This window comes from Oncorhynchus nerka, linkage group LG14, assembly GCF_034236695.1.
Source record: "Oncorhynchus nerka isolate Pitt River linkage group LG14, Oner_Uvic_2.0, whole genome shotgun sequence".
Taxonomy (NCBI): Eukaryota; Metazoa; Chordata; class Actinopteri; order Salmoniformes; family Salmonidae; genus Oncorhynchus; species Oncorhynchus nerka.
In genome coordinates, this window is record NC_088409.1 from 27,746,822 (window position 1) to 27,774,366 (window position 27,545).

The 27,545-nt window shown below is 47.7% G+C and overlaps 1 pseudogene; it reads left to right on the forward strand.

Annotated features, from left to right (window-relative positions):
* Positions 1 to 27,545, forward strand: part of LOC115116684 (ETS domain-containing transcription factor ERF-like) — an 83,658-nt pseudogene that overhangs the window by 47,933 nt on the left and 8,180 nt on the right.

Sequence of the window (27,545 nt, forward strand, 5' to 3'; positions counted from 1 at the left end):
CACACACACACACACACACAGACATCCTGCCCAGTAACTGTTATTGTGAACTTGTTTTTCTAGTTTTGTGTATCTTCTTGTCATTAGGTCTGTTCTGTGTGTGTCACTGTCATGCTGGTTTGGCTTTCCTGACTGTACCTCTCTAACTGCTGTCACTCTGTCTGTCTGTCTGTCTGTCTGTCTGTCTGTCTGTCTGTCTGTCTGTCTGTCTGTCTTTAGTGTGAGTTCTGGTCAGAGCAGCACACTTGTTGAACTCCATTTATCCAGCGTCCTTGTCGTTCCCCTGCAGTGGCTTCTCTCTGTCACACAGGACCATCTCCTGGGTCTTAACACACCTTCCTGGTCTAGGTCCTACAGGCTTTCAGACATGACATGTTGACCATCCCAGTTCTACAGGCCTGGTGGATTTGACCTGGTGGCCAACTTCACAACTGGTGGCCAACTTCACAACTGGTGGCCAACTTCACAACTGGTGGCCAACTTCACAACTGGTGGCCAACTTCACAACTGGTGGCCAACTTCACAAAGTGTTCTCTTTTCACTGGATGTCTATTTGAGGGAGCATTCATGTACTCACTCACTCACTCACTCACTCTCTCTCTGTCACACTGTCACACACACACACACACACACACACACACACACACACACACACACACACACACACACACACACACACACACACACACACACACACACACACACACACAGGAAACAGATCTGTTGTTGTGGTTTAGAACAGTTGCTCTCTTCCTGTCCCTTGCTGGTGGCACATTCCAGGAAACCTCCTCTCACACACACACATCATTACCCACTTGCTACCAGTCAGTATACACGCACACTCCTGATGGACGGATAGTTCTAGCATCACCTTGGCAACAGCATGGTTAGTACAGACACTGTGCCACCAATGTCTCGCTGACCACACACACAACACAAACCATGTTTCCATCCAACCATTTTATGTGGATGAATTACCTGATGCATGAATGAGTCACGTCTGGGCTGATGGGAACAGGAAATGCCGGTACAATTTTATAAATGCGACAGACAATTGTTTGGTTGGACATGGTGGGATCTTGTTGTGTCAGTGAAATGATGTAGAAACACCTTTATGCACAAATATTGATATAATAACCATCATATAGAAGTCAACGTGATATGTTGTGTGGTCCTCCCACCACAACTTGGGAAGCAGGCAGGTTATTCGTCTACAGATGAGTTCTGCTGAACTTCACAGGGTGGTGAAAGTCCACGGTGATGAGCTTGATGCTTATTCTGGGGAATGATGATCGATGCTTGGCTGCCATTTTACAAATGAAACTAATATCACTATTATCCATAATAATGTCATAATGTAGGTAGCCCACCCTCACTGTGTCTGCCAGCTGTTGGCTAGAGTACATGCCAAGACCAGAGTGGACACATTTGCTCTATAACACAGTTGACAAAACCATCACACGAGTTGAAAATGCGATGGAAACCTATTTAACTTGTATACTTCATTTGGTTAAATGGGAATTTAACCACAATAGTTATTTTATATGCAGTACATCATCACACACAGCCTATGGTGGGAAATTAGCAGATTGTTTTATGCAGATTTTAGAATATTCGCATAAATCTTTAGCAAATTGGATGGAAACCTAGCTATTGACACACCTATTCTACACATCCTCAACCCACACAAGCCCCTTACCTTTTTATTCCATTTTTTTTATTGAACTAGGCAAGTCGGTTAAGAACATTGTTATGTACAATGACTGCCTACCCAGCCAGACCCTAACCCAGATGACGCTGGGGCAATTGTGCACATCCTTATGGGACACCCAATCATGGCCGGTTGTGATACATCCTGGAAATGAACTAGGCTCTGTAGTGATGCCTCTAGTACTGAGATACAGTGCCTTAGACCGCTGCGCCACTCAGGAGCCCAATGGGTCACACAGTCACTAACACAGTATCTTGCATTTACATAGTTACACAATATGCACACACAGAAAACACACAGCCCAGTACAACATGTTGGGAAGTGAGGAGGAAAGCGGTGAAAAGTCAACTGACAGCTCTATGTCTGCCCAGAGCTACAGGAGTACATTAACACCAATATGTGAAATGGTGGGAGGGAGAGAAAGAGAGAGGCACTTGCTGTCTGTCCCTAAGGAGGCTGGTGTGTGTATGTGCTTGAGTGTGTGTGGGTGTATGTATGTGTGTGTGTGTGAGGTGTGAGGGGAATGTCTTGGGAGCGTAGTGTTACTCTGGTGAAGGTAATAAATATACCCGGCAGCACCTCAGAGATCCACCACCAGCTTTACTGACACAATATTATTCTGCTGCCCCAAACCCCACTGGGACAATGGGGTGGTGGTGTGTGTGTGTGTGTGTGTGTGTGTGTGTGTGTGTGTGTGTGTGTGTGTGTTGAGAGAGTAACTCCAGTTAAATATTCTGCCCCATATTATTAGGTGCCACTGGGGTCGTCAGAGTCCGTTCCCCTGCAGCCTGGTCTCCAAGACACCATCACATCAACTAATGCCGCAATTCTCTCATGATCATTTAGTTCCTTATGTAGGCAAGTTGGCATTAAACATGATCCTGACCTTAGCAGGAAGAAGTCCAGGCTCTAGTAACAGGGTTCAACTCCAGGCTCTAGTAACGGGGTCCAACTCCGGGCTCTAGTAACGGGGTCCAACTCCGGGCTCTAGTAACGGGGTCCAACTCTGGGCTCTGGTAACGGGGTCCAACTCCGGGCTCTAGTAACGGGGTCCAACTCCGGGCTCTGGTAACGGGGTCCAACTCCGGGCTCTGGTAACGGGGTCCAACTCCGGGCTCTGGTAACGGGGTCCAACTCCGGGCTCTGGTAACGGGGGGCTCTGGTAACTCCAACTCTCTGTAACGGGGTCCAACTCCGGGCTCTGGTAACGGGGTCCAACTCCGGGCTCTGGTAACGGGGTCCAATTCCGGGCTCAGTCTGTCTGTCATGTAGAATAGGGAATCCAGTCTGCTATATTCATTACGGTTTTATCTGTGACATTCTAAACGTTTCATCTTGCTGAATGTACCCCAGCAGATTTCCAGGAAGGTTATGGTGTGTTAGGGTGTAGCTATAGGCTGTAGTGTGCATGAGGGTGTAAAATGGGAATATACAGTGGTCCGTTTATTAGGTACACCACCCCGTTTACAAAAAATGGTTCGCTCCTACGGACAGTGAACCACGTGGTCCGCTATATAACGCAGGCAGGCAGGCATTGAGGCTTTCAGTTACTGTTTGATTGAGAGTTAGAATGGGCAAAACCAGTAACCTAAGAGACTGAGTGTGGTGTGATGGTCGTTGCCAGGTGCGCTGGTTCCAGTATCTCAGAATTGGCGGGCCTCCTGGGCTTTTCACACACAACGGTGTCTAGGGTTTACGGAGAATGGTGCGACAAACAAACAACATCCAGTCAGTGGTAGTCTTGTGTTGATGAGAGGTCGGAGGAGAAGGGCTAGCTAACAAACGGGCCACAAACGGTGCAAATAACAGCACAGTACAACAGTGGTGTGCAGAACGGCATCTCAGAACGCACAACTCATCGGTCCTTGTCACAGATGGGCTTTTACAGCAGAGAACCACACCGGGTTCCACTCCTATCAGCTAAAAACAAGAAGAAGCGGCTGCAGTGGGCTCGCCATCACCAACACTGGACAATTGAGGAGTGGAAAAACTTTGCCTGGTCCGACGAATCCCGGTTCCTGTTGCAAATTGATGATGGCAGAGTTAGGATTTGGGGGTAAGCAGCATGAGTCCATGGCCCCATCCTGCCTGGTGTCAACGGTACAGGCTGCTTTTATTTATTTGTTTATTTATTTCACCTTTATTTAACCAGGTAGGCTAGTTGAGAACAAGTTCTCATTTACAGTTGCGACCTGGTCAAGATAAAGCAAAGCAGTTCGAGACACACAACAACACAGTTACACATGGAGTAAAACAAACATACAATCAATAATACAGTAGAAACAAGTCTATATACAATGTGAGCAAATGAGGTGAGAAGGGAGGTAAAGGCAAAAAAAGGCCATGGTGGCGAAGTAAATACAATATAGCAAGTAAAACACTGGAATGGTAGATTTGCAGTGGAAGAATGTGCAAAGTAGAAATAAAAATAATGGGGAGCAAAATAAATAAATAAAATACAGTAGGGTAGTTGTTTGGGCTAAATTATAGGTGGGCTGTGTACAGGTGCAGTAATCTGTGAGCTGCTCTGACAGTTGGTGCTTAAAGCTAGTTGCTGCTGGTTTAATGGTGTCCGGACAGTTTTCCTAGCACATGTTAGGTCCCTTTTTCATACCAATTTATCAATGTTTGAACGCCACAGTGTATCTGAACATTGTTGCTGACCAGGTGCATCCTTTTATGGCTACTGGGGGGGTCCGTCCCAGTACTAGATGGGTGTAACTAATAAACTGGCCACTGAGTGTATGGTTGTGTTTGTCTTTGTCTCCTGTTTCTTGCTCCTCCTCACCTTCTCACAGCACTTCTCAACATCTCTCTCTCCTTCCCCCCTCATGCTCTCTCCTTCCCCCCTCATGCTCTCTCCTCTCTCTGTGGAACAATAACCCCAGTGTATGTATGGGTCTATTTTTGTCCCTCCAAGGCCACCAGTACTCCCCCACCTCCATGTCTCTCTCTCGCTCTGTCTCTCTCTCGCTCTGTCTCTCTCTCGCTCTGTCTCTCTCTCTGCTCTGTCTCTCTCTCGCTCTGTCTGTCTCTCGCTCTGTCTGTCTCTCTCTCGCTCTGTCTGCCTGTCTCTCTCTCGCTATGTCTCTCTCTCGCTCTGTCTGTCTCTCTCTCGCTCTGTCTGTCTCTCTCTCGCTCTGTCTGTCTCTCTCTCGCTCTGTCTGTCTCTCTCTCGCTCTGTCTGTCTCTCTCTCGCTCTGTCTGTCTCTCTCTCGCTCTGTCTGTCTCTCTCTCGCTCTGTCTGTCTCTCTCTCGCTCTGTCTGTCTCGCTCTGTCTCTGTCTGTCTCGCTCTCGCTCTGTCTGTCTGTCTCGCTCTCTCGCTCTGTCTGTCTCGCTCTCTCGCTCTGTCTGTCTCGCTCTCTCGCTCTGTCTGTCTCTCTCTCGCTCTGTCTGTCTCTCTCTCTCTCGCTCTGTCTGTCTCTCTCTCGCTCTGTCTGTCTCTCTCGCTCTGTCTGTCTGTCTCTCGCTCTGTCTGTCTGTCTCTTTCGCTCTGTCTGTCTCTCTCGCTCTGTCTGTCTCTCTCTGCTCTGTCTGTCTCTCTCGCTCTGTCTGTCTCTCGCTCTGTCTGTCTCTCGCTCTGTCTGTCTCTCGCTCTGTCTGTCTCTCTCTCGCTCTGTCTGTCTCTCTCGCTCTGTCTGTCTCTCTCGCTCTGTCTGTCTCTCTCTCTCGCTCTGTCTCTCTCTCGCTCTGTCTCTCTCGCTCTGTCTGTCTCTCTCTCGCTCTGTCTCTCGCTCTGTCTCTCGCTCTGTCTGTCTCTCTCTCGCTCTGTCTGTCTCTCTCTCGCTCTGTCTTTCTCTCTCTCTCTCGCTCTGTCTGTCTGTCTCTCTCGCTCTCTGTCTGTCTGTCTCTCTCGCTCTGTCTGTCTGGCTCTCTCGCTCTGTCTGTCTGGCTCTCTCGCTCTGTCTGTCTGGCTCTCTCGCTCTGTCTGTCTGGCTCTCTCGCTCTGTCTGTCTGTCTCTCTCGCTCTGTCTGTCTGTCTCTCTCGCTCTGTCTGTCTGTCTCTCTCGCTCTCTGGCTCTGTCTGTCTGTCTCTCTCTCTCGCTCTGTCTCGCTCTCTCGCTCTGTCTGTCTGTCTGTCTCGCTCTCTCGCTCTGTCTGTCTGTCTCTCTCGCTCTGTCTCGCTCTCTCTGTCTGTCTGTCTCTCTCGCTCTGTCTGTCTGTCTGTCTCTCTCGCTCTGTCTGTCTGTCTCTCTCGCTCTGTCTGTCTCGCTCTCTCGCTCTGTCTGTCTCGCTCTCTCGCTCTGTCTGTCTCTCTCTCTCGCTCTGTCTGTCTCTCTCTCTCTGTCTCTCTCGCTCTGTCTGTCTCTCGCTCTCTCGTCTCTCTCGCTCTGCTCTGTCTGTCTCTCTCTCTCGCTCTGTCTGTCTGTCTCTCGCTCTGTCTGTCTCGCTCTGTCTGTCTCGTCTCTCTCGCTCTGTCTGTCTCTCGCTCTGTCTGTCTCTCGCTCTGTCTGTCTCGTCTGTCTGTCTCGCTCTCTCGCTCTGTCTGTCTCTCTCTCTCGCTCTGTCTGTCTCGCTCTCTCGCTCTGTCTGTCTCGCTCTCTCGCTCTGTCTGTCTCGCTCTCTCGCTCTGTCTGTCTGGCTCTCTCGCTCTGTCTGTCTGGCTCTCTCGCTCTGTCTGTCTGGCTCTCTCGCTCTGTCTGTCTGGCTCTCTCGCTCTGTCTGTCTGTCTCTCTCGCTCTCTGTCTGTCTGTCTCTCTCGCTCTCTGTCTGTGTCTCTCTCGCTCTCTGTCTGTCTCTCTCGCTCTCTGGCTCTGTCTGTCTGTCTCGCTCTCTCGCTCTGTCTGTCTCTCTCGCTCTGTCTGTCTCGCTCTGTCTCTGTCTGTCTTTCTCTCTCGCTCTGTCTGTCTGTCTCTCTCGCTCTGTCTGTCTGTCTCTCTCGCTCTGTCTGTCTGTCTCTCTCGCTCTGTCTGTCTGTCTCTCTCGCTCTGTCTGTCTGTCTCTCTCGATCTGTCTGTCTGTCTCTCTCGATTCTGTCTGTCTGTCTCTCTCGCTCTGTCTGTCTGTCTCGCTCTCTCGCTCTGTCTGTCTGTCTCGCTCTGTCTCGCTCTCTCGCTCTGTCTCTGTCTGTCTCGCTCTGTCTGTCTGTCTCTCTCGCTCTGTCTCTGTCTGTCTGTCTCTCTCGCTCTGTCTGTCTCTCTCTCGCTCTGTCTGTCTCTCTCTCGCTCTGTCTGTCTGTCTCTCTCGCTCTGTCTGTCTGTCTGTCTCTCTCGCTCTGTCTGTCTGTCTGTCTCTCTCTCGCTCTGTCTGTCTGTCTGTCTCTCTCGCTCTGTCTGTCTGTCTGTCTGTCTCTCTCTCGCTCTGTCTGTCTCTCTCTGTCTGTCTCTCTCGCTCTGTCTGTCTGTCTCTCTGTCTGTCTGTCTGTCTGTCTCTGCTCTGTCTGTCTCTCTCGCTCTGTCTGTCTGTCTGTCTCTCTCTCTGTCTGTCTCTGTCTGTCTGTCTCTCTCTCGCTCTGTCTGTCTGTCTCTCTCTCTCGCTCTGTCTGTCTGTCTCTCTCGCTCTGTCTCTCTCTCTGTCTGTCTGTCTGTCTCTCTCTCGCTCTGTCTGTCTGTCTCTCTCTCTCGCTCTGTCTGTCTGTCTCTCTCTCGCTCTGTCTGTCTGTCTCTCTCTCGCTCTGTCTGTCTGTCTCTCTCTCGCTCTGTCTGTCTGTCTCTCTCTCGCTCTGTCTGTCTGTCTCTCTCTGCTCTGTCTGTCTGTCTCTCTCGCTCTGTCTGTCTCTCTCTCTCGCTCTGTCTGTCTGTCTCTCTCTCGCTCTGTCTGTCTGTCTCTCTCTCGCTCTGTCTGTCTGTCTCTCTCTCGCTCTGTCTGTCTGTCTCTCTCTCGCTCTGTCTGTCTGTCTCTCTAAACATTTAACATACAGAAGTTTCAAAAGAATAAAGACAATTCAAAAGTAATATGATGAATATATACAGTGTTGTCGCGATGTACAAATGGTTAACGTACAAAATCAGAAATAAAACATAAATATGGGTTGTATTTACAATGGTGTTTGTTCTTCACTGGTTGCCCTTTTCTCATGGCAACAGGTCACAAATCTTGCTGCTGTGATGGTACACTGTGGTGTTTCACCCAGTAGACATGGGAGTTTATCAAAATCGGGTTTGTTTTCTAATTCTTTGTGGATCTGTGTAATCTGAGGGACATATGTGTCTCTAATATGGTCATACATTGGGCAGGAGGTTAGGAAGTGCAGCTCAGTTTCCACCTCATTTTGTGGGCAGTGAGCACATAGCCTGTCTTCTCTTGAGAGCCATGTCTGCCTACGGAGGCCTTTCTCAATAGCAAGGCTATGCTCACTGCGTCTGTACATAGTCAAAGCTTTCCTTAAGTTTGGGTCAGTCACAGTGGTCAGGTATTCCGCCACTGTGTACTCTCTGTTTTGGGCCAAATAGCATTCTAGTTTGCTCTGTTTTTTTATTAATTATTTCCAATATGTCAAGTATTTATCTTTTGTTTTCTCATGATTTGGTTGGGTCTAATTGTGGCTCTGTGGGGTGTGTTTGTGAACAGTGACTCTCCTTCTCTCTATGTCTCTCTGTCTCTGTCTCTCTGACCGCTGCGCCACTTGGGATGAGGGTAGGAGATGGTTCTGTGTACTTGGTTGTCAGCGATTGGATATGGCACGTTACTCTCCTTCTCGCTATCATTCACTTTTTCCTCTCCATTTTTCCCCTCATCTCTCTCTCTCTCTCTGGGCTGTTTAGAGGTCATTGTAGTTGGTCCCTCTACACAGTTGAAATAACTCCAGCGTTAGAAGTCTAGAAAAGGCCTGCCAAAGAGATCACACAGAGGAAGACGGGCATCCGCAGAGATAGAGAGGGAGAACAAGGGAGGGGGGTAAGCAATGTGACCTGGATGACAACAGACTACCAGACGAGCTATGATCTCATCCCCCTCTTTATACCCCCTCTTTCCCCAACCCCCTCTTCAACCATTGTCTCTCTCTCTCTTCCCACTCTTGTTTCCCACTCTCCCTCCTCCCCCTTTCTCTTTCCTTGCCCTAGGACTCACCCTGTCTCCTCCTCCCCCTTTCTCTCTCCTTGTCCTAGGACTCACCCTGTCTCCTCCTCCCCCTTTCTCTCTCCTTGCCCTAGGACTCACCCTGTCTCCTCCTCCCCCTTTCTCTCTCCTTGTCCTAGGACTCACCCTGTCTCCTCCTCCCCCTTTCTCTCTCCTTGCCTTAGGACTCACCCTGTCTCCTCCTCCCCCTTTCTCTCTCCTTGTCCTAGGACTCACCCGGTCTCCTCTTCCCTCCTTCCCTTTCAGCCCCCGCCGGGACTCCCTCCATCCCCCAACTAAAAGTTGTAGCTACTTACCACAACCTCCCCCTCCCCTTTATATATTCTCACTTACTAACACCCCTCCACACCCCAAGCTCTAGTGTCCCAGGGCAGAGATTAGCCCCCCTCCCTCCCTCCCTCCCTCCTCCACACACACAGCCTAGCTGCTGCATTATTGATGGTGTGTGTGTCTGGCACCTCTCTGTGCTGTAATGGCTATCTGGTGTCTCCCCCAGGAGGGAAAGAGATCACCAGAGATGGATAGAGGAGAGGAGGATGGGCAGGAGGACTAGAGGTCAGAGAGGTTAAGTCTGGGGGGTGAGGTCCCACACTGCTTTTCTCCTGCATGGCATTGATGCATTTTGACACACACACACACACACACGTCTTTCTCACAAAAAAAAGCCCACTGTAGGGTCGCTTAAAACCTCATCAAACAGACCTGTGGACATGTCATGACGTGTGTGTGTGTGTGTGTGTGTGTGTGTGTGTGTGTGTGTGTGTGTGTGTGTGTGTGTGTGTGTGTCGTGGTCTCTTTTTCTTGTGTCAGTATGAGCAGCCTCTTGTGATAACTGATCCACGGTGACTCAGGACAGGTTTGGCCTCTGGGTGTAACGTATAGGACACAGCCTTGGTGTGTGATGAAAAGACACCTGTTGTGGCTCTATTTTCCTCAGAATCCCTGTAGAGAAGACATGTCTGTCCCGTATCACAACACACTACTGAGCTCTGGTTGCTGAGACATTGTTTCCTACCAAGATCACTTTACACTGATATTACAACTCACACGGGTGCTTTCATCCCCTGTTTAGCTGGCTGTTTGGGGGGGGGGGGTTTACCCTGTTATTTACACACACTGTACGCTCTCTCCATATCTGTACGTGTGATGATGATGATTGGTTTTGTAGTCTTTGTTCAGAGGTTGGCAGGCAGAGTTTGTCTCTATCTACTTACCAGGGATCCATTTCACCTGTTGACCTGACACGCGATGTGTGTAGTCTGTTGTCTGTGTCACTGTCATCCTATCAAAGCTGAGTTTCAGAAACCAAATATATATAAATCTGTCAATAATTGAGAACTCTCCAAACTGCCCTTATTCAGTTAGTCAATCTGGTTCACCAAGGCAGACCTATATAAGCCCACATAGAACTACATAAAGCAGATCTGGCACATATCTTTTGAGTGTGGCTCTATGTTGGTTGCCAGATGCTGTGTATTGACGTAGTGAAGGGCGTTAGGTAACAGGGTCTAAATGGTGGCGCTGCATAGCATGGTGCACATGATTATCTATCTGTCAATCAGTCCATCGTCTACAAAGGCTCTCCAACATCTAGCTACATTTGGTTATTTTATGATTTTCAGGGCTCATCTGTCAATGATCGGCTATGAACAGCTAACTGACATTTACTCCTGAGGTGCTGACCTGTTGCACCCTCTACAACCACTGATTATTATTATCTGACCCTGCTGGTCATTTATGAACATTTGAACATCTTGGCCATGTTCTGTTATAATCTCCACCCGGCACAGCCAGAAGAGGACTGGCCACCCCTCATAGCCTGGTTCCTCTCTAGGTTTCTTCCTAGGTTTTGGCCTTTCTAGGGAGTTTTTCCTAGCCACCGCGCTTCTACACCTGCATTGCTTGCTGTTTGGGGTTTTAGGCTGGGTTTCTGTACAGCACTTTGAGATATCAGCTGATGTAAGAAGGGCTAATTAAATTGATTTGATCTGATCTGTACTAGTAGTGACTTTTCTGCTGTCGTGATGTCATACACGCCCATGATGTAGCTAGACCTCATACAAATGCGGTCTAAAGTTAAACTGATTCCGTAACACCATGTTATCTGTTGTATAGATCACGTGAATCAGGAGAAAGTTGGAGGCCTCAAACCCCGATGAATGGGATTGGTCGGCATTGACTTGGCCTGATATTTATCACGGAACTATGGACTCCTGTTCTTCTCAGGCAGAGTAATGGTTATGTAGAGAGGATGTACGTCATATTGAACAGTAGGTGATCCGTGTTCCTCTCTGATTTAAACTATGTAACACTCCGGTGACGCTAACACCCAGTCTGGCTCAGATTTGTCACATCTTCATGACCACATGTGAGGAAATAGCCTATCAAGTGCATTCAACTCGTCATTCAAGCCTCATGTATATACACTCATTCACTCACACACTGGCTTATTCTCAATCTTGAATACACATTTACATCAAGGTCAGTCGAGCAGGCAGACAAACAAACAAACACTCATGAACATGTGCCCACACCCACAGTCTGTTTCCGCCTTTCACACTTTGAGTTTCCGTTGTACATTTGGGGGAGGGAGGACTAGGTCGTGTTGTTTCCTCTGCCAGTAGGAAAGAGTGACAGAATCAGGGAAAAGAGATGGAGAGGTTTTCATTATGAATAGTATTCCACAGACATAGAAAGAGAACCAGTGTTGTGGTCGTGTGTGTGTTCACTATTAGAGTAGTATCACGGCAGGGAGATCAGTGAGTGTTTCCGGCGCAGGACTGTTGTGGTTGGGTGGACGCCCTAGCAGTGACGGTGACAGGACTGTTGTGGTTTCTACACCCAGTCTACCATGAGTCAGATACAACACAAAGTAGAGTGGAGGAGAGGAAAGAAGAGGAGGGCAGAGAAGAGGCCAGGTCAGGCAGGTGTGAGTGACAAGCAGCCACACTCGATGATGTGCAGCACTGTGTACGCCTTAACCTCTAGCGACGAGCAATCCCGTATCCGGGAGCGTAATCATAGCCTCAAGTGCATTACCATAACGCAACGTTTCCTATTCATGAAAATCGCAAATGAAATAAATATATTCAAACACAAGCTTAGCCTTTTGTTAACAACACTGTCATCTCAGATTTTCAAAATATGCGTTACAGCCAACGCTAGACAAGCATTTGTGTAAGTTTATCATGGCATAATGCTATGCTAGGCTGTGCTGGCAGCAGGCAACATTTTCACAAAAATAAGAAAAGCAACCAAATTAAATCATTTACCTTTGAAGAACTTCAGATGCTTTCACTCAGGATGTTCCTTTTTTCCAAAAATAATATTTTTGTAGGCGAAAAACGTCACGTTTGTTCATCCTGCTTGGCTGAGAAATCGACCGAAAATACTTCAACTATAACGCCAAACTTTTTTCAAAATTTGCTCCGTAATATCGACAGAAACACGGCAAACGTTGTTTAGGATCCATCCTCAAGGTGTTTTTAACATATGTATTCGATAATATATCCGTGGAGGCAGTTGGTTTCTCATAAGAAACTATTGGAAAAATGGCTACCTCAGTATTTTACGCAACGTTTTCTCCGGGAGACACCATGCGTCCACTCGCCCTATATGGTCTCTTACAGCCATTCTCCAATGGAAATGCCTAAATAGACGTCACAATGCTGCAGATACCTTGGGGAAAACGTAAGCTGGCTCCTAGCTCCTTCACAGCCATATAAGGAGTCATTGGCATGAGGCTGTTTCAAAAAATACGGCACTTCCTGATTGGATTTTTATCTGGGTTTCGCCTGTAACATCAGTTCTGTGGCACTCACAGACAATATCTTTGCAGTTTTGGAAACGTCAGAGTGTTTTCTTTCCAAAGCTGTCAATTATATGCATAGTCGAGCATCTTTTTGTGACAAAATATCTTGTTTAAAACGGGAACGTTTTTCATCCAAAAATTAAAATTAGCGCCCCCTATATCCAAGAAGTTAATAACAGTAGAAACAGAACCAGACTGGTGTACAGATGGATCCCAAATACATCCCTAAGCTACAGACAGAGAACTAAAAGACCGAACACAAGTAGGCCTCACTAATCCTCTTTCCTCTTCTAGAACACACCTTCTAGAACACATGTTCCACTCTGCACCTGAGAACACCTGACATGGCAAGCGGCAACCTCTCTCCTCTTGTAGGAGTTGGAATCTATATTCATGTCCTGCCCTGCAACTAAACAGCATTCCTGTGACTCCGCTATTGGCCCAAATGTTGGTTTTTTATGTGCTGCCTACTGTTTAGAAATAAGTGAACATTTAGACTGAGAGCATAGCCTTTCTGAACGTGCTGTCCTCTATGAAGGCTAATCGTCTCAGTCCATCAGTATGGCTGTGCTCCACGGACCTCCAGGCTAACTCCCTTCTCCCTGGTCTCCCCCCTCTCCTCCCCAGGGTTTGCCTTTCCAGACTGGGCCTACAAACCCGAGTCGAGCCCCGGCTCGCGGCAGATCCAGCTGTGGCACTTCATCCTGGAGCTGCTGAGGAAGGAGGAGTATCATGATGTCATCGCCTGGCAGGGGGACTATGGAGAGTTTGTCATCAAGGACCCTGACGAGGTGGCCCGGTTATGGGGGGCCCGCAAGTGCAAACCCCAGATGAACTACGACAAGCTGAGCAGGGCACTCCGGTAAGGAAACTCAATAACACCAAGCGTGTCCAGCCCAATGTGCTGTTTACACACGGATCCTAATGCACATGGCAGTGATCCAGGCCCCAATTCCTCTCCAAGCTCGGGCTTCGGCCCCAGATATAGGTTTATTGTTACGTTGTGCACGGTCAACATTTCATCAACTCAGTCTGCTTGACATGACCATGTCTCTCTCACCTGCCTAAGCTGGCTGTTATGACTATGACACCAGCTCTAGCCCCTAAAGCACTGTATTCTGTAGGCCTATCGTATTGGCACTGACCCTATCTCCCAATACACTGTATACTGTAGGCCTATCGTATTGGCACTGACCCTATCTCCCAATACACTGTATACTGTAGGCCTATCGTATTGGAACTGACCCTATCTCCCAATACACTGTATTCTGTAGGCCTATCGTATTGGCACTGACCCTATCTCCCAATACACTGTATACTGTAGGCCTATCGTATTGGCACTGACCCTATCTCCCAATACACTGTATTCTGTAGGCCTATCGTATTGGCACTGACCCTATCTCCCAATACACTGTATTCTGTAGGCCTATCGTATTGGAACTGACCCTATCTCCCAATACACTGTATTCTGTAGGCCTATCGTATTGGCACGGACCCTATCTCCCAATACACTGTATTCTGTAGGCCTATCGTATTGGCACTGACCCTATCTCCCAATACACTGTTTTGGCAGTGAACAGAAAGCACATGGACTCTGACACCATCTCAAACCCCATATTCCTGCCATGGCGGTGATAATATTGCCCATGAAATGGCAGTGACTAAACAAAAAAGACTGTTCACTCAAACACCCCAAACACAAGCCCCTTATACTGTTATGGCATTGACCTCCATGACCCCGTATGGCTTCCCCATACACTGTATAACCACTACTCTGACCACATGTCGCCTATCACATGTCAATCACCCATACACTGTATAAAAGGGATGAGCATGACAAGTTTAGTACTCAAACTGACATCAACCCAATCTTTACCAGAGATTCTTTAATTAAAAAAAAAAATACTGTATATCTATTTGGTCAACATTTTCTCTTGAAGACTACGTTAATTTGCTTTAACTAATGTTCTATTTGTACATGTGCATTTGCAGGACACAACAAAAAATAAACCTTGCCAAGCATCACACAATGCTGCTCCTTAAATTCCCTTTCCCAGAAATAATGTTCCAACAATGAGCTGCAGTTTCTGCTTAATTTTGTCATTTTCTGCTTAGGGTACTTTGCGGTTGTCACTGGTTACCACAGCCACAAAGTCAAAATTGGCTATATTGTAAAAATGAATGAAAACAAAATATTCTACCAAGTCCAGGCCTCCTCACCAAACAGATGTCCTGCACAGAACTCATCCCCATGCAGTGTTCAATGTAGTATTGTTAATCAATTTAGAAAATTCCAAGGAACAGGCATAATACACTAAATCCAACGTCTGTGTATCAAAACGAGGACAGATTTTTGATTGTAACCTTGAAAAACGTAGACCAGTTTCAAATGATCAGTCTGAGAATAAATGTTCCAGGCGGGAGATGCGAATCGCTTGGCACTATTCTGTTACGTTATATTACATCCGTTTTTGAATATAAAATAGGTGTCTTGACTGCGATAAGAGCGTCTTGTCTGCTAAATGAACAAAACCATGCTATGCCATTGCACAACCATAGGCTTCTTCAAGCAAGCACCACATTGCTGAGGTTACTACCTTTTTGAAGATTTGTGTTCCACAATATAATATAACCTGGCGATATTACAGTTTCAATACATTCATCTTAAATGGCACTTGTTTTTTTATTGACTGAATATATATGAGGCAATTTAGCAATTAAGATTCGTTATCTATAATGGTTATGATAAATGAGACATTGTTGCTCACTGCTGGCATCAACAGAAGATAAATGAGACATTGTTGCTCATTGCTGGCATCAACAGAAGATAAATGAGACATTGTTGCTCACTGCTGGCATCAACAGAAGATAAATGAGACATTGTTGCTCACTGCTGGCATCAACAGAAGATAAATGAGACATTGTTGCTCACTGCTGGCATCAACAGAAGATAAATGAGACATTGTTGCTCACTGCTGGCATCAACAGAAGATAAATGAGACATTGTTGCTCACTGCTGGCATCAACAGAAGATAAATGAGACATTGTTGCTCACTGCTGGCATCAACAGAAGATAAATGAGACATTGTTGCTCACTGCTGGCATCAACAGAAGATAAATGAGACATTGTTGCTCACTGCTGGCATCAACAGAAGATAAATGAGACATTGTTGCTCACTGCTGGCATCAACAGAAGATAAATGAGACATTGTTGCTCACTGCTGGCATCAACAGAAGATAAATGAGACATTGTTGCTCACTGCTGGCATCAACAGAAGATAAATGAGACATTGTTGCTCACTGCTGGCATCAACAGAAGATAAATGAGACATTGTTGCTCACTGCTGGCATCAGCAGAAGATAAATGAGACATTGTTGCTCACTGCTGGCATCAACAGAAGATAAATGAGACATTGTTGCTCACTGCTGGCATCAACAGAAGATAAATGAGACATTGTTGCTCACTGCTGGCATCAACAGAAGATAAATGTGCACATATTTGTTTCTAAAAATAGTACAGGAGCGATTTAAAACAACTGTTCCAGACAAAAAGGTCAGTTGTCCCTCCACATTTACATTTACATTTAAGTCATTTAGCAGACGCTCTTATCCAGAGCGACTTACAAATTGGTGCGTTCACCTTATGACATCCAGTGGAACTGCCACTTTACAATAGTGCATCTAAATCTTTTAAGGGGGGGGGGAAGGATTACTTTATCCTATCCTAGGTATTCCTTAAAGAGGTGGGGTTTCAGGTGTCTCCGGAAGGTGGTGATTGACTCCGCTGCCCTGGCGTCGTGTGGGAGTTTGTTCCACCATTGGGGGGCCAGAGCAGCGAACAGTTTTGACTGGGCTGAGCGGGAACTGTACTTCCTCAGTGGTAGGGAGGCGAGCAGGCCAGAGGTGGATGAACGCAGTGCCCTTGTTTGGGTGTAGGGCCTGATCAGAGCCTGGAGGTACTGAGGTGCCGTTCCCCTCACAGCTCCGTAGGCAAGCACCATGGTCTTGTAGCAGATGCGAGCTTCAACTGGAAGCCAGTGGAGAGAGCGGAGGAGCGGGGTGACGTGAGAGAACTTGGGAAGGTTGAACACCAGACGGGCTGCGGCGTTCTGGATGAGCTGTAGGGGTTTAATGGCACAGGCAGGGAGCCCAGCCAACAGCGAGTTGCAGTAATCCAGACGGGAGATGACAAGTGCCTGGATTAGGACCTGCGCCGCTTCCTGTGTGAGGCAGGGTCGTACTCTGCGGATGTTGTAGAGCATGAACCTACAGGAACGGGCCACCGCCTTGGTGTTATTTGAGAACGACAGGGTGTTGTCCAGGATCACGCCAAGGTTCTTAGCGCTCTGGGAGGAGGACACAATGGAGTTGTCAACCGTGATGGCGAGATCATGGAACGGGCAGTCCTTCCCCGGGAGGAAGAGCAGCTCCGTCTTGCCGAGGTTCAGCTTGAGGTGGTGATCCGTCATCCACACTGATATGTCTGCCAGACATGCAGAGATGCGATTCGCCACCTGGTCGTCAGAAGGGGGAAAGGAGAAGATTAATTGTGTGTCGTCTGCATAGCAATGAGAGAGTTAGCTTTAGCAGTGCGGAGCGCCTCCGTGATACAGAGAAGAGCAGTCTCAGTTGAATGACTAGTCTTGAAACCTGACTGCTTTGGATCAAGAAGGTCATTCTGAGAGAGATAGCGGGAGAGCTTGCCAAGGACGGCACGTTCAAGAGTTTTGGAGAGAAAAGAAAGAAGGGATACTGGTCTGTAGTTGTTGACATCGGAGGGATCGAGTGTAGGTTTTTTCAGAAGGGGTGCAACTCTCGCTCTCTTGAAGACGGAAGGGACGTAGCCAGCGGTCAGGGATGAGTTGATGAGCGAGGTGAGGTAAGGGAGAAGGTCTCCGGAAATGGTCTGGAGAAGAGAGGAGGGGATAGGGTCAAGCGGGCAGGTTGTTGGGCGGCCGGCCGTCACAAGACGCGAGATTTCATCTGGAGAGAGAGGGGAGAAAGAGGTCAGAGCACAGGGTAGGGCAGTGTGAGCAGAACCAGCGGTGTCGTTTGACTTAGCAAACGAGGATCGGATGTCGTCGACCTTCTTTTCAAAATGGTTGACGAAGTCATCTGCAGAGAGGGAGGAGGGGGGTGGATTCAGGAGGGAGGAGAAGGTGGCAAAGAGCTTCCTAGGGTTAGAGGCAGATGCTTGGAATTTAGAGTGGTAGAAAGTGGCTTTAGCAGCAGAGACAGAAGAGGAAAATGTAGAGAGGAGGGAGTGAAAGGATGCCAGGTCCGCAGGGAGGCGGGTTTTCCTCCATTTCCGCTCGGCTGCCCGGAGCCCTGTTCTGTGAGCTCGCAATGAGTCGTCGAGCCACGGAGCGGGAGGGGAGGACCGAGCCGGCCTGGAGGATAGGGGACATAGAGAGTCAAAGGATGCAGAAAGGGAGGAGAGGAGGGTTGAGGAGGCAGAATCAGGAGATAGGTTGGAGAAGGTTTGAGCAGAGGGAAGAGATGATAGGATGGAAGAGGAGAGAGTAGCGGGGGAGAGAGAGCGAAGGTTGGGACGGCGCGATACCATCCGAGTAGGGGCAGTGTGGGAAGTGTTGGATGAGAGCGAGAGGGAAAAGAATACAAGGTAGTGGTCGGAGACTTGGAGGGGAGTTGCAATGAGGTTAGTGGAAGAACAGCATCTAGTAAAGATGAGGTCGAGTGTATTGCCTGCCTTGTGAGTAGGGGGGGAAGGTGAGAGGGTGAGGTCAAAAGAGGAGAGGAGTGGAAAGAAGGAGGCAGAGAGGAATGAGTCAAAGGTAGACGTGGGGAGGTTAAAGTCGCCCAGAACTGTGAGAGGTGAGCCGTCCTCAGGAAAGGAGCTTATCAAGGCATCAAGCTCATTGATGAACTCTTCGAGGGAACCTGGAGGGCGATAAATGATAAGGATGTTAAGCTTGAAAGGGCTGGTAACTGTGACAGCATGGAATTCAAAGGAGGCGATAGACAGATGGGTAAGGGGAGAATCCCTACTGTATAACTATTCTGACCACATGCAGCCCATCACAGGTGACTCTGAAGCCCATCATTTATGAACACCAACTCAGGTCTGTTATGGCACTGACCCTAACACCCATTAGGGCCTCACCGTTACGGCAATGACCCCCATATACTGAAACACAAATTCAAGCTATTTTGGTGATGACCCCAGCCTTACTCTTAGGTCTGTGACCCTGTAGTGTAACGAGCCAGTAAAACATCCACCCAGGCCTCAGGCTGTACAGTATCATCCCCCAGGCTGGGCCTGATCTACCTCTCAGCTACACACACACACACACCGTAGAACACCATTTACTCACTGACAACAACGCAACAGACTTTGACATACACTTTGGACTAATCTGTACAGTCTAGAATAATACACAGGTGACACATTGCAATGCAATTGCTTCACTCAGGACAGAATAGGAGCCATAACCTGAGAGAACTACACAGTTCAACAGCCAAGTATCTAACCTAACCAGCCACCCCTGACTGTTAGAATGGGCTGGCTTGTAGTCTCTTGTATTTCTGACTTCACAAAACAGAGATTAGACTAAGCACTGATAAACCACACATAATCTGGAAGCAGAGAGAGCAGAAGAGCGATGGGGTCGCCCTGTTTAGGGTGGGGGCTTACGTAAGGTCTCTACTGTGGTGTGATTAACATGGTGACTGTTGCAGATGGGGTCTGATGAGGACAGGCTGGTTTAACACACTAATTGCAAATCACAGTTTGGAGGGAGAGGGGTGTTTTCCTTTTGGGTCTTAATACATCTTAACGATGTGAGATCCACCTCCTTCCTTCTCCTCCACGCCTCTGCCCTCCTCTTCTTCCTTATTCTCTCCTCACACTACCCCATTCTTCTCTTCCTCTCATCCTCTCCTCACCCCTTCTCCTCGCCTCTGCCCTCCTCTTCTTCCTTATTCTCTCCTCACACTACCCCATTCTTCTCTTCCTCTCATCCTCTCCTCACCCCTTCTCCACATTTCCTCTGATTTCATCCTCCTTATAGTCTAGTAGTGTCCAGGCCTGTAGAGTCACAGTATTGGAACAGATATGGAGCTTAGCCCACCAGTAAGTCATGTATTTATTCATTCAGTCAAAGGTTTGGACACACCTACTCATTCCAGGGTTTGTCTTTATTTAAAAACATATTGTCTAAAAAAAGTTAATTCATCGCAGCCTTCCTCCTCTTTCACTCTGTCTGCTCCCCTTGTATCTTCCTCCTCTTTCACTCTGTCTGCTCCCCTTGTATCTTCCTCCTCTTTCACTCTGTCTGCTCCCCTTGTATCTTCCTCCTCTTTCACTCTGTCTGCTCCCCTTGTATCTTCCTCCTCTTTCACTCTGTCTGCTCCCCTTGTATCTTCCTCCTCTTTCACTCTGTCTGCTCCCCTTGTATCTTCCTCCTCTTTCACTCTGTCTGCTCCCCTTGTATCTTCCTCCTCTTTCACTCTGTCTGCTCCCCTTGTATCTTCCTCCTCTTTCACTCTGTCTGCTCCCCTTGTATCTTCCTCCTCTTTCACTCTGTCTGCTCCCCTTGTATCTTCCTCCTCTTTCACTCTGTCTGCTCCCCTTGTATCTTCCTCCTCTTTCACTCTGTCTGCTCCCCTTGTATCTTCCTCCTCTTTCACTCTGTCTGCTCCCCTTGTATCTTCCTCCTCTTTCACTCTGTCTGCTCCCCTTGTATCTTCCTCCTCTTTCACTCTGTCTGCTCCCCTTGTATCTTCCTCCTCTTTCACTCTGTCTGCTCCCCTTGTATCTTCCTCCTCTTTCACTCTGTCTGCTCCCCTTGTATCTTCCTCCTCTTTCCCTCTGTCTGCTCCCCTTGTATCTTCCTCCTCTTTCACTCTGTCTGCTCCCCTTGTATCTTCCTCCTCTTTCACTCTGTCTGCTCCCCTTGTATCTTTCTCCATCTTTCCCTCTGTAGCGTGTCTCTCCCTCATATCTCTGACCTTAACACACATACTTATATTTCTGTCTTTGTGGAGACCTAAAATTGATTTCCTTTCAAAATCCTATTTTCTCTAACCCTACCGCCTAACCCTACCGCCTAGATCTACCGCCTAACCCTACCGCCTAACCCTACCGCCTAGACCTACCGCCTAACCCTACCGCCTAGATCTACCGCCTAACCCTACAGCCTAGACCTACCGCCTAGACCTACCGCCTAGACCTACCGCCTAGACCTACCGACCTAACCCTACCGCCTAACCCTACCGCCTAACCCTACCGCCTAACCCTACCGCCTAACCCTACCGCCTAGACCTACCGCCTAGACCTGCCGCCTAGACCTACCGCCTAGACCTACCGCCTAGACCTACCGCCTAACCCTACCGCCTAACCCTACCGCCTAGACCTACCGCCTAACCCTACCGCCTAGACCTACCGCCTAAGCATAACCCTACCGTCTAACCCTACCACCTAAGCCTAACCCTACCGCCTAAGCATAACCCTACCGCCTAACCCTACCGCCTAACCCTAATTGCCTAACCCTAAACCTACCGCCTAGACCTAACCCCAATTGTAACCCTAACCCTACCGCCTAACCCTACCGCCTAACCCTACCGCCTAACCCTACCGCCTAAGCATAACCCTACCGCCTAACCCTACCGCCTAACCCTAACCCTACCGCCTAACCCTAATTGCCTAACCCTAAACCTACCGCCTAGACCTAACCCCAATTGTAACCCTGACCCTACCGCCTAACCCTACCGCCTAACCCTAAACCTACCGCCTAGACCTAACCCTAATTCTAACCCTACCGCCTAACCCTAACGCCTAACCCTAAACCTACCGCCTAGACCTAACCCTAATTGTAACCCTACCGCCTAACCCTACCGCCTAACCCTAACGCCTAACCCTAATTGCCTAACCCTAAACCTACCGCCTAGACCTAACCCTAATTGTAACCCTACCGCCTAACCCTAACCCTACCGCCTAACCCTAATTGCCTAACCCTAAACCTACCGCCTAGACCTAACCCCAATTGTAACCCTAACCCTACCGCCTAACTCTAACCCTAACCCTACCGCCTAACTCTAACCCTACCGCCTAACTCTAACCCTACCGCCTAACCCTAACCCTACCGCCTAACCCTAACCCTACCGCCTAACTCTAACCCTACCGCCTAACTCTAACCCTACCGCCTAACCCTAAACCTACCGCCTAGACCTAACCCTAAACCAAACCCCTAAGCGTAAAATAGCCTTTGTCCCTCTGAATAGAAGAACAAGACCACACACACACTAATCTTCACTGTGGGAGTGTGAATTTCACAGTGGCTGTGGGAGCAGGAGACAGGAATGATGCAGGGAGTCACGTGTCCTCTTGGAGAGTCAACTCACAGGCACACTGGATTACAATATTATTCCTGATAAGGGGAGATCACCATGTGCACACTATACAGGAAACTGTAAGATCATGGGCCTGGGTGATTGAAGTGCAGGGGCTTGAAAACATGCGTTTGAACTGTGTGTGCGAGAGAGTGTGTGTAAGTTAACTCCAGCTGAAGTCCTGGGTACCACACTGACTTTGGTCTCCAGATTTCTCCCATATGTGTGGAGCAAGGTGGCCCTCTCTGTCATGTGTTCCATATGGGGATGGTTGCTACAATGTGTGTTTTATTGGTCTTTAGTGCCATCAATCCTCTTCCCACATTGCTATTGATGTGAATCTTGAGAGGGTTTGTTGTGGTGGCAGACCCATGACCTCACATACCGCTCCGGTGTCAAACGAGGTGTGTGTGTGCTTGAATTGAACAAAGTGCCAAAAGGAGTTGATCAGGGATGATTTATTTATTGTTGTTGCTCTGAGTGAAATGTATGAACAGTACTCTATCAGAGATATTAATGGTAAATCCATCCCATAGACATTATTGTGCTCTGTAGCCCCAGTCCCAGTGTGGATCCCCTCTCCACCCAGTGCTCAGAGAGAGAGAGGGGTGGAGAGGGAGAGTAGACAATGGCATCAGTGTACTGGTTGGAGGGCTATGGGAGTAAACCAAGATGGCAGTCGCACAGTGAAGCCCTGGGTCTCTCTCTCTGGTCTCTGTACCATGTTGTGGTCTGGGCCTCTGATGGGGTCATGATGTTGACTGTTAGCAGCTCATACAGGTCAGAGGTTAGAGGTTCCATTCACCACAGCTGGTAAAGATTACCATCAGGCGCCGTAGGATACCCCTCCCCCATCTCACACACACACCGACCGTGTTCACTCCGTGTGTGTTTGATTGAGCAGGACTGCTGTGACACCACTGTGACTAGGACTGTGACTAGGTCAGGAGTCCCGGCCTTACAACAGAGCCTATTGTATAGAGAGAACTAGGGAGAGGAGGGCGGGTGACTATGAGTTTGTGTTAAGTGTGTTGTACATTTATTGTCCTGTGTGTGTGTGTACACATCTCATTGTCCAGGATAGAATGAGTCTTTTATTTGCTGTGCGGGCAGAGCACACACCCAGAGTACACTTGACCACACGCTTGTGCCCACAGAGCATGTGACTGGTCTAATCAGACTTCAGATAGATCCTCATCTCCACACACACACACCCTTAGAGCATGTGACCAGCCTAGCCAGACCCTCATCTTTACACACACACACACACACACACACACACACACACACACACACACACACACACACACACAGTTTAGCCACCCACCAACACTGGTCACACTAACCAGGTTTTCCAGTAGTGTTCGGTCTCACGTGCATAAGGCCACACACCTGAGTGTGAGCAGCTGGTGTGACAAGAAGCAGAAAATAAACAGGGACTCATGGAGGGCGTTGTTATCCTGACTTCCTGTTAGTCAGTGCCTAGTTACTACACTACAATGTGTGTGTCCGTGCCTGTCTGTGTGTAAGGAGAGAGAGCCAGAGAGCGGTTATATGACAATAGAGTGTGTGTGTGTATGTGTGTTAGAGGTCGACCGATTAATCATAATGGCCGATTAATTGGGGCCTATTTCAAGTTTTCTTTACAATCGGAAATCGGTATTTTTGGGTGCCGATTTTTTAAAATATTTTTTATATACCTTCATTTAACAAGGCAAGTCAGTTAAGAACACGTTCTTATTTTCAATGACGGCCTTGGAACAGTGGGTTAACTGCCTCGTTCAGCGGCAGAACGACAGATTTTCACCTTGTCAGCTCGGGGGATCCAATCTTGCAACCTTACAGTTGACTAGTCCAACGCAATAACGACCTGCCTCTCTCTCGTTGCACTCCACAAGGAGACTGCCTGTTACGTGAATGCAGTAAGCCAAGGTAAGTTGCTAGCTAGCATTAAATGTATCTTTATAAAAAACAATCAATCATAAATCACTAGTTAACTACACATGGTTGATGATATTACTAGATATTATCTAGCGTGTCCTGCGTTGCATATAATCTGACTGATCATACACGCATACAAGTATCTAAGTATTTGACTGAGTGGTGGTAGGCAGAAGCAGGCGCGTAAACATGAATTCAAACAGTACTTTCGTGCGTTTTGCAAGCAGCTCTTCGTTGTGCGTCAAGCATTGCGCTGTTTATGACTTCAAGCCTATCAACTCCCGAGATGAGGCTGGTGTAACCGAAGTGAAATGGCTAGCTAGTTAGCGCGCGCTAATAGCGTTTCAAACGTCACTCGCTCTGAGCCTTCTAGTAGTTGTTCCCCTTGCTCTGCATGGGTAATGCTGCTTCGATGGTGGCTGTTGTCGTTGTGTTGCTGGTTCAAGCCCAGGTAGGAGCGAGGAGAGGGACGGAAGCTATAAAGTTACACTGGCAATACTAAAGTGCCTATAAGAACATCCAATAGTCAAAGGTTAATGAAATACAAATGGTATAGAGGGAAATAGTCTTATAATTCCTATAATAACTACAACCTAAAACTTCTTACCTGCTAATATTGAAGACTCATGTTAAAAGGAACCACCAGCTTTCATGTGTTCTCATGTTAGGAGCATGGAACTGAAACGTTAGCTTTCTTACATAGCACATATTGCACTTTTACTTTCTTCTCCAACACTTTGTTTTTGCATTATTTAAACCAAATCGAACATGTTTCATTATTTATTTGAGGCTAAATTGATTTTATTGATGTATTATATTAAGTTAAAATAAGTGTTAATTCAGTATTGTTGTAATTGTCATCATTACAAAGTGTGTATAGAGAGCAGCGATATGACAATAGATGGTGTGTGTTTATAGAGAGCAGCGATATGACAAAAGATGGTGTGTGTGTATAGAGAGCAGCGATATGACAATAGATGGTGTGTGTTTATAGAAAGCAGCGATATGACAATAGATGGTGTGTGTGTGTATAGAGAGCAGCAATATGACAATAGATGGTGTGTGTTTATAGAGAGCAGTGATATGACAATAGATGGTGTGTGTGTTTATAGAGAGCAGCTATATGACAATAGATGGTGTGTGTGTATAGAGAGCAGCTATATGACAATAGATATGACAATAGATGGTGTGTGTGTATAGAGAGCAGCTATATGACAATAGATGGTGTGTGTGTGTGTATAGAGAGCAGCTATATGACAATAGATGGTGTGTGTGTGTATAGAGAGCAGCTATATGACAATAGATGGTGTGTGTGTGTATAGAGAGCAGCGATATGACAATAGATGGTGTGTGTGTGTATAGAGAGCAGCGATATGACAATAGATGGTGTGTGTGTGTATAGAGAGCAGCGATATGACAACAGATGGTGTGTGTGTGTATAGAGAGCAGCGATATGACAACAGATGGTGTGTGTGTGTATAGAGAGCAGCGATATGACAATAGATGGTGTGTGTGTATAGAGAGCAGCGATATGACAATAGATGGTGTGTGTGTTTATAGAGAGCAGCTATATGACAATAGATGGTGTGTGTGTATAGAGAGCAGCTATATGACAATAGATGGTGTGTGTGTGTGTATAGAGAGCAGCGATATGACAATAGATGGTGTGTGTGTGTATAGAGAGCAGCTATATGACAATAGATGGTGTGTGTGTGTATAGAGAGCAGCTATATGACAATAGATGGTGTGTGTGTGTATAGAGAGCAGCGATATGACAATAGATGGTGTGTGTGTGTATAGAGAGCAGCGATATGACAATAGATGGTGTGTGTGTGTATAGAGAGCAGCGATATGACAATAGATGGTGTGTGTGTGTATAGAGAGCAGCGATATGACAACAGATGGTGTGTGTGTGTATAGAGAGCAGCGATATGACAACAGATGGTGTGTGTGTGTATAGAGAGCAGCGATATGACAATAGATGGTGTGTGTGTATAGAGAGCAGCGATATGACAATAGATGGTGTGTGTGTGTATAGAGAGCAGCGATATGACAATAGATGGTGTGTGTGCATAGAGAGCAGCGATATGACAATAGATGGTGTGTGTGTGTATAGAGAGCAGCTATATGACAATAGATGGTGTGTGTGTGTGTGTGTGTGTGTGTGTGTGTGTGTGTGTGTGTATAGAGAGCAGCGATATGACAATAGATGGTGTGTGTGTGTGTGTATAGAGAGCAGATCTCACACACATACTGTGTACACACAATCTCAACAAATAGCAAAAAAAGATACAACAAATAGCGCACCCATAAACCCATTGCATATTTTCCTGGAAGTCTCTCACTAAGTCTAAATCCACATGGTTATTGTTACATCTGATTATGAGCGGATAAAGGTTTTTAGGTGTGTGTGTGTTCACCTTTGTGTGTGTGGAGTGTGTCAGGGCTGGGGGGGGGCAGCTAAACACAGACCCTCAAAGAATCTTTATTCTCTTTTGAAGGGAGTTCAAATGCTCTTCAAAGCATTCCCGTACTCTGACTATGTGATGAGAGAGGGAGGAAGGGAGGAGATAGAGAGGGTAGAGTTGTGTAGGACCATGTGCCTCCTCTGTCGGAGATGGAGAGACATACTGCTGGGAGGCTGCCTGACCTAAACAATGTTTTCAACAGAGCAGGCTTGTCCTGTCTCCCACTCTGTCTCCATCGCCCCCAGGGAAAGAGGGAGGGAAGAGGGATAAACCGGTAGATGATGTTAAAGGGGAATGATGGAAGAATGGAATGTGATACAGAGGAAGGAAGGAGAGAGAAGGGGGGAAGGGAGAGAGAGGGGAAAGGGAGAGGAGGGAGGAGAGGAGGGAGAGGGGAAAGGGAGAGGAGGGGGAAGGGAGAGAGAGGGGAAAGGGAGTGGGGGATGGAGGGAGAGAGAGAGAGGGAGATGGGAGCAGAGGGGGAAGGGAGAGGGAGGGAGGAGAAAGGGAGCAGAGGGGGAAGGGAGCGGAGGGGGAAGGGAGAATGGAGGGAGGGGAAAGGGAGCGGAAGGGAGAGGGGAGAGGGAGGGATGGAGGGAGAGAAAGGGAGAGGGAGAGGGAGGGGAGGGAAGGGATGGAGAAGGGAGAGGGATGGAGGGAGGGAGCAGAAGGGAGAGGGATGGAGGGAGAGGAGGGGGGGGGAGGGAGACAGAGACAGAAAAAGAGCTACAGTCTGCCTCCATACACAGACACCACAAGTCTTAGCATAATAAGAGTGGGAGGCTCCAGGTAAAATAACAGCCGTAGTAGATAATAACAGCTACTCTGGCTGACTGACTGGCGGACTGTCCCAGACCCATGCAGTCAGTCACCAGTAGTGGAACACCACTAGTCATACTGCATTGCCAGCAGTCCTAACCTCTTATCTCTCTCTCCTCTCCTCTTAACACGCCAGCTACAGACAGTACAGCTAGCTGTCAGTCCACTACACATCTCCTCTATATGCTGACCTAAGCAGCTAGAAAACCATCCTTTCACACCCTTTAGTGGACTGACTGGAAGGGGATCCAGAGAGCAAGGACACACACACACACACACACACACACTGACATACACACACACTGACACACACACACACACACACACACACACACACACACACTGACATGCACACACACACTGACACACACACACACACACTGACACACACACACGCACACTGACATACTCACACACTGACAT